Here is an 8,445-nt window from a genome sequence, read left to right as displayed (position 1 = left end):
GAAGATGGGGGGTGGGCATAGCATCCCATTGGAGAAAACAGTGGTTGCTGAGGCTGAAGGTGACATGTGGCAGGCTAGATGGGGTGATAGACTAGTGCTGGGGTGGCTGCAGGGAGCCACAGCTAGTTCTCTAAGTCCAGGAAGTACATGGTCCAGAATTAACGATGAGAGTCAGAGCTCTATGAGCAACGGGTGCTTGTAAGAAACGTAAATTTCTGATTCGAGATGTTGCTGAATTTCTCAGAGAGTAGATCTCTCCCATCAGTCTTGTCCGCCCCTCTCTTCCCTCCCCTCCCCTCCTCTCCTTCTCTGCCCCCCCCCTTCTTTTTCTTCTAGTACTGGGGATTGAACCCAGGGCTTTCACACTAAGCTACGTCCCCAGCCCTTTTCATTTTTAAAGACAGGGTTTCGATAAATCACTAAATTGGCTGCGCTGGACTCTGCCCCAGCCTCCCACAATGTTGAGATAGCAGGTATGGGCCACCACCTCCAGCTTCTTTCATGAGTCTATAAGCAGCCCTCCTGGGGATTCTGATGTCCTTTAAAGGTTTGACAAGCCCTAGATTAGGGGATGGAATCAAGGGGCTGGCTGGTGACATTCTAGGAGCAAGCTGGGCTGCACAGATAAACACAGGGCAATAAAGGTGTATCAAGAACAAGTACGAAATGTGGAGAAGGGAAACCAGTTTGTGAGGGAGAGAGTACTAAATAAATGCTCTTTTGAGCATGCTGAGTGCCAAAGGATATCATTTATGACTAAAGATCTTTTTAAAAAATTCATTAAGTTTATTGGTACATTTTAGTTATATAATATGATGCCATTCATCACTGGGAATTTGTACCTTTACATGTTATATCATGGTTCCTATTTTTCCCCCTTCCCCTGCCCTCCTTTTTGTCCCTCCACCCCTCCCTATTTACAACGACTTTGTTTCCATTTTTTTCCTTTTCTCATATTTATTCCTTTCCCTTTACCTACCCCTCCTACTTCTCCTTCCCCTTTGGGCCTTATCTTCCTATTTCATATTATCTATTATACATTTTGATCCTTTACACTTTCAGTTTCTCACACCAGAGAAGCTATTCAGTATTTATACGTGTGTGTCCTATTTATCTCACTTAAGAGTATGGCCTCAATGTGCATCCATTTAGCTATAAAGGTCTCTAGTTTCTCATTCTTCTTCTTCTTTAAAATTAATTTTATTGGTACATTTTAGGTATACAATATAATGACATTCATCATTGGAAATTTACACCTCACATAATCTCTCTTGCTTCTTATTTTTTCCCCATTCCCCTGCCCTCCCTTCAACCCCTCCATCCCTCCCTATTTACAAAGACTTTGTTTCCATTTTTTCTTTTTCTCATATTAATTTCATTCCCTTCTTTTCTATCCCCTACCCCTCCCACTTCCCCTTCCCCTTTGCCCCTTTTCTTCCTATTTCACATTATCTATTATACCTTCTAGTCCTTATTTACACTTTCAGTTTCTCACACTAGAGAAACTATTTGATATTTACACATGTGTGTTCTATTTATTTCACTTAAGAGTATTGCCTCAATGTGCATCCATTTAGCTATAAATGTCTCTAATTTCTCATTTTTTATGGCTGAGTAGTACTCCATTTTATAAAAAAAACCACATTTTCTTATCCAGTCTCCAGTTGATGGGCAATTGGGCTGCTTCCAAGTTTTAGCTATTATGAATTGTGCTGCTATGAACATGGGTGCCCATATACCATTGTGGTATGATTCTTTTAATTCTTTGGAGAAGATACGCAGCAAGGGAATAGCTGAGTCAAATGGGACATCCAGTCCTAGTTCTTTGAGTTATCTGCATACTGATTTCCACAGTGCTTGCACCAGTCTACACTCCCACCAGCAGTGGAGGAGGGTTGCTCTTTTCCCCACAGCCCCACCAGCATTTGCTATTGGTTGATTTCATGATAGCAGCCATTCTTTCTGGGGTGAGGTGGAATCTCAGCATTGTTTTCATTTGTATCTCTCGAATGACCAGTGATGTTGAACATTTTTTCATATGTTTATTTGCTATTTCTACTTCTTTGTCTGAGAAATGTCTGTTCATTTCAGATGCCCACTTTTGGATTGGGTCTTTAAATTTGGGAGGTCTGATTTTTTTTTAAGTTCTTTATAGATTTGAGATAGTAGACCTTTGTCTGAGGAACAGCAGGTGAAAAATTTTTTCCCACATTGTAGGTTATCTCTTCACACTGTTGCTGGTTTCTCTTGGTGTGCAGAAGCTTTTTAATAAGAAGAGATCCCAGGCCGGGGATTTAGCTCAGTGGTTCCAGCGCCTGCCTTGCAAGTGCAAGGTCCCGAGTTTGATCCCGGTACCCCCCCCCAAAAAAAGAGGAAAGAAGAGATCCCATTTGTTAATTGTTTATGTTAGTTCATGGGCAACTGAGGTTTTGATCATAAAATCTTTTCCTACACCAATGTCTTCAAGAGTTCTACCTAACCTCTGTTCCAGCTGGTTCAGCATTTCTGTTTTAATATTTAGATCTTTAATCCATTTCGATTTTAGTTTAGTGCATGGTGAGAGATATAGGTCTAGTTTTAATCTTTGGCAAGTTGAAACCCAGTTTTTCCCCCACCATTTATTAAAGAGGCTATCCTTCCTCCAGTGAGGGTGTTTGGCTCCTTTGTTGAAGATGAAGTGTCTGGGGCTTGTTTCTGCATCTTCTAATCTGTTCCACTGGTCCTTAGTATGACTAAAGATCTTAATTGGCTTTATTTTCAATTCTGCACGAGTTTCATGTGATAGCAGGTGGGACACCCATGGAGAACTTCCTCGAGGCCACTAGAAGTCAGAGCTGGAAGCACAAATGTGACAGGAAAAGGGGCCCTCTGGGTGGGCAGGAAGTTGCCAACCAAGGAGAGGCTCAGTTCCCTGAGAAAGTAAGTGCAGGTGGAAGGTTGGACAGAAAAAGGGAGACAAGTCCTGAAACATACCAGGAGAAGCTGGTCAGAGAGGAAGAAAGGAAACCCAGGGGTCACTGAGGAAGAGGGGAGAGACTTTCCAGAAAGAACCAGTGGAAGGGAGCTGGCCTTGCGCAGTGTTTGCCAGCCAGCTATGAACCAACCAATATGGCGATGAAATCAGCATTTAAAAGGATAAGAGAAAATGTCAGAATATATCTCACATGGCAAAGATAGAATTCTGAAACTATTGGGAGGGGGCAGACACTATCATCTCTGGCATTCTTGCCGAAAGATGTGTATATAACCTCAGTCCAGTCGTGAAATGACATCTGACAAACTGAAATGGAAGAACAAAGCAGCTGATCGATACCCTTGGAGAGGGTTAAATAAGTGAAAAGTGGGAGGATCAGTCACAGACTGCAGCAGATGAAGGAGACAGGACAGCTAAACGAAATGTGGCATAGAGGGTAGGACAATGGTGAAAAATTGCTGTCTTTTGTTTGGTTGATTCCATTGTATCCTTGTTAGTGTCTTGGTTATAACAATTGTACTGTGATTGCACAAGATGTTATCATTGGGGGAAGCTGGATGAGGTATCTATGGAAACTCCCTGGCGATTGTTGCCACTTTTCTGTAAGTTAAAATTAGTTCTAAATAAAAAGTTTAAAAGATAAGAAATGTAGTTTTTATGTGTGCGCAGCAAGGGGTTCATGATGTGAGCTTTGCTCCATATGGCAGGCTGTGAGGAAATGCTATTGTGCCATCTCCCTCCATTATGGAGGGCATCAAGAGTTGCCAGCCTGGGCCAGCCAGGCAGGGAGGGGGCTCCTGGAGTCCCGGTCTCTCTAGGTTTTGTGGGTTTGATGAGAGAGTGAAAGGCTGCAGGTAACTGTTTGGGTCAGAGTTGGCTGCATTTGGCCTTATCATCGTACGCCAGGCCATTAGATCCAGGCCTCCATACTGCTATTTGACAGAAGCTGCACATTCCTGGAAGGGAGAGAAACTGACCCAGGAAGGTCCCCCCGGGGATGTGGAAGGTGCACAGTGCTACCCTTTTATAACCTAACACAGCCAGTTTGTGGCACGTCAGATTCCAGGAAGAGGTCCTCTGTAGAGAAGGTGGGGCTTGATAGCTCTAGGGTTGTGTTATTTCTTTGATTTTGGGCTGGGGGAGAGAGCAAATTTCACCTCTTAGTCACAGTTTCTCCGAATCATAAAAACCATAGGCAGAAACTTGTCCCTCTTTCACCAGAAATCCTTTAAGCAACCCAGAGGAATGAAAGTCTAGTGATGCAGCTGCTTCTGACCTCTACATTGCTGCCTTGCAAATGGATGGAGCTGGAACAGTGGTTCTCAACTGGGGGTGACTTTGCCCCCAATGTCCCAGGAGACATTGGCAATGTCTGGAGACTTTGTTGTTGTTGCACTGGAAGGTGTGTGTGTGTGTGGTCAGCATCTAGGGGAAGAGGGGTAAACATCCTGCCCTGGACAGGGTCACCGCCTCCACCCGGTCCCAGATGTCACTTATGCCAAGGCTGAGGAACCCTGAGTTAGAGGAGATGAAAATTTGTTTATGGTCCAGAAAGTTGCCTGGGTGTTTTTCACAAAAGAAAGGGTAGTCAACTTCATTTCTTGGCTTGATTTCAAGTGGATAATTATAACCTGCCTACCTAAAATTTACACTTTAATTTTCAGTGGGTATCATCTCTCTTCATGCTTAAACAAGCTGAGTATGGCTGTATTCTCAACAGCAGGGTAATAGTCTATGGCTGGATCAGGTCCAGGTTGACCATGGGTTAAACAACTGGCCTGCAAAATGATTTGAAACCATCAGGGATAAAAAGCACTAAAACTAGAAACTGGGGACATTATTCTCATTATTAATTATTAGTACTATCACAGTGCTTGTTCAGCCACTCAGGATTCCCACGGGAGTCCTACGGGTACTAAGGTCAAAACCAGACTCCTGGCTTTCAGTGTGAGCAGACACCACCTGGAATTAATCTGTTAGCCATTAAAAAGCAGGGTGCTCTCTTAATGCAGGTCCTTGCAACTCCAGTGCCTGGGAGAGGCTTGGCCCTGGCAGCACTGAGCTTCAAAGCAAATCTCCAATCTTCTATTTGTACTCGCTGTTCCCTTATTTAGAACGGAGTAGCACATACTTGTCTGTTGCTTCAAGGCAAGAGCAAATTCTGAAGGTATTAAATAAGAGTCTCACTTCAAGCAAACCAGCGAGCCTGGAACAAGTTAAGGGCAAGGCCCCAGCCCTCCCTTCCCTTCTATTTAAAAGATTATAATAGTTTAGAGTGGCAAAATTTAAAATCAGAACCCAGGCTGTGAACTCATTGACAGTCTGAATGGTTATCATTTTAGAAGCCACACAAATCAGTCTTTGAAACCTGATTTGGCCTTTTTTTTTTCCTTTCTTTTTTTAAACAGCATTTAAATGTTAAACAAGCTTAGACATCTACAGACACGCAGCAGGCGTACAAGGAGAAGGTTTAAAAAAATGTTTCTTTTGGCTGACTTGTTAATTTTCCCAGGATATCTGTCTTTAGAAAGATAGTTTCAACTTCATCCTTAATAAGCTGAAGTTTTGGTAAAGTGTGACTTGTGGAACTTTGATACCTGTTGTTTCTGTTTGACAGATCTTTAAATAGGTTTGGAATGCAGACTCTCCTGGCACAATTCTTCTTTGATAATCCAAATTGTTTCCTGGTACAAGTGCTGCTTTTCCTCTACGGAGAAGATGCCACTGACTTTATTTCGTTTTTTACCAGCTGGCTTACCTACACCTTCTCACCTAGGCCCTTAAAAACATTAATTTTGAGGCTGCTGCTGAGATGAGAAGCAGAAATTTTAGCCAATGGGAGGAGTGTATCTTGCAAAGCATGTCCTGGACAGAGCCTGAAACCCTGGTTCCCTTGGAACATTCAAAATAATGAGTCAGTACACACTGGCTCTGTAGTAGGTACCAATCTGAGTTCCAAGCTTTTGTATGGAACAACTCATCTCAGTTTTGCCATTGCTTCTTGAGGAAAGTGCTCATGTTGCCCCTGTTTTACAGCTGAGGAAACTGAGGCTCTCCAAGGCCAGGTGATTTACCTGAAGTTGTGGAGCTGAAAAGACTGCTGGATTTGAAACAAGCCATCTGCGGTTAGAGTCTTTGCTCTTGGCCTTTTCCCAAGAAACATGATCTTAAAAAAAAAAATTAACCCTAAACTAGCATGGTGATGCATGCCAGTAATCTCAGCACTCTGGGCGGCTGAAGCAGGAGGATTCAGGTTCCAACCCAGCCTAAGCAACTTAGTGACTTATTGAGATTCTGTCTCAAAATAAAAGATAAACAGGCCTGGAGATGTAGCTCAGTGCAAAGACCCTAGGTTCAATCCCCAATTCTGAAAAAAACCTCCCCAAAACAAAAAAACCCCAAAATTATATTCGTGTGAAAATCATGTAATTTGTGTTTTAGATGCTTCAAGCTATTTCCATATTCATTACCTCTCTTGTCCAGGCTGCATGACTGGACCAGGCTCCTGGGATGTGTCTTCACACAGGCTGGCTTTGGAAATGGCTGCACCCCAGGCAATGTTATGGATACCACGCAATGTGAACAAAGCCTTACTCGAGCAAATTCGGTGCCCTGAGTGATCAGTTTATTTTCCTTCTGCCCAATTTAAATTTAGATGGTGGGGTGTTTCAGGCTTTTTTCTTTTTCTACGCTTTCTGTGAACATGATGCAGCGGATACCCTTTGAAGTTCAATCGCACCGCCAGGATTGCACTGCACACAGCAGTTTGCTTATGGCTGTGTTTTGGAAGCTAAGTGTAGGGCAGCAACAGTATGTTTATCTTGGAGGGCAGACTTGAGAGACTAGTCCCTTCCTTGAATGGGAAAAATATTTATTACCTCCTCACCTGGGATTCCGACCTCAGGTGCCTAAAGGAACCAGTTGTAAAATTTAACAGTAAAGGGGAGTGAGAAGCCATTTCCATTGATTTAGATGAAAGCTGATGAGGTAAAGTGCAGCCATGTATCGTTTCCACAGGATTTTAGTATTAGTGTATCCCCCAACTCTTCCCTACTCACTCTCCTTCAGTGGGGAGTGGAGATGAGAATGGTCAGCAAATCACTGCTTTCAGTGAGATCCATGGGCATAAGCACAGCCTTTTTGCGTGAAATAAAAACGAAGCAATTTTCTAACACATAGAGAATTCTGCGCGTATAAGACATGTAGCTACTTGTTGGCATAGCCTGGGAGGCCCTTTGGAATTGGTTCCCATTCTCTTTTCTAGCCCCGGCACCTGCCATTGCCTATCCACTGCTACACAGGGTATCCTGCACCCCACCCCCCTTACTCCAGCTGGATAACAGGCAGGCCATAGCCATGTTTCTGGATCCCCAGGATTGTTTTGCTGCTTTCACTAGCCTGTAACTTGGAGATTTAGTGGTCTCAGGATGATGATCCCCTCCATATTCCCATAACACTCTGAGCTTACCCCCAAGCCCTTCATATTTTTTGTCTTATCTTTTTTCACCGAACTATTGTTTTTATCTAGATGTTCCTCTAATGCCTCACATCCTCATATGTGGGGCCTTGGAATGTGATTGGATAATGGGGGTTTGTAGCCTATTTGCTGTTAAGAGGTGGGGTCTCATTGGAGGAGGCAGGGGGCTGGAAGGGTTCATCTTCCTCCTTGGCTCCTTTCTTGATCTCTTCTCAGTTTCCCTTCTGGCCAGTCCCTTCCACCATGCCATTTCTGCCCTGGAGCCACTGGGCTACGGACTGAAACTTCTACTGACTCTGAGCCAAAATAAACCTTTCTTCCTTTAAGTTGCAGGTGTTGGGTATTATGTCTTAGGAACGAGGAAAGTGACTAAGTCTACTATGTTCATTCATTCTGGCTGATGACAGATCAACATAACTGTTGAATGAATGAATACAACTTTTTGACAGAGGAGTCCACTTGAAACACAGTCAGAATATTCGCAACTATTGATGATCTGGAATGAGCTGAGCCGGAAATGCCCTGAATCTATGTCTGAAGCCAGCTATCCTATCTTGGGGCCATGATCACTCAGCCAATTCACTAGATTTTTTTTTTGGTACCAGGGATTGAACTCGTGTCCTTGCACTTGCGCAGCAGGTGGCGAAACCACTGAGCTAAATCCCCGGCTCCTCTCTACAGACTTTTCTAATTCTCCATTTTTCAATGCTGTGGGCATCTCGGTCAGCTCTAGAGGTATCCAAAGCGTTCTGGCCAGATGAAAACATAGGTTTCGCTTGGCCATGGTAGCATTGAAGAAAGCAACCCAAGAAGGTACTAGTCTCTTCCACGGAAGGAGTGATGTTATTTTTTACCTGTGGCATCATGAACAGGGCTGGGCCACTTTGTGGGCTGCTTTGTTTGCCAGTTTGCCCACAGCTGCCCCTGGGCCCCAGCACTACTGTCAGCCTGCCTTTTGCAGGGGTATAGTGTGCTTTTATGCTAGTGGTGGTAT

The sequence above is a fragment of the Heterocephalus glaber genome, unplaced genomic scaffold (genome assembly GCF_053883595.1).
Source record: "Heterocephalus glaber isolate CG9 unplaced genomic scaffold, H.glaber_assembly_v1.0 deba00001720, whole genome shotgun sequence".
NCBI classification, from domain to species: domain Eukaryota; kingdom Metazoa; phylum Chordata; class Mammalia; order Rodentia; family Bathyergidae; genus Heterocephalus; species Heterocephalus glaber.
Note: the sequence above shows the minus strand (reverse complement) of the source record.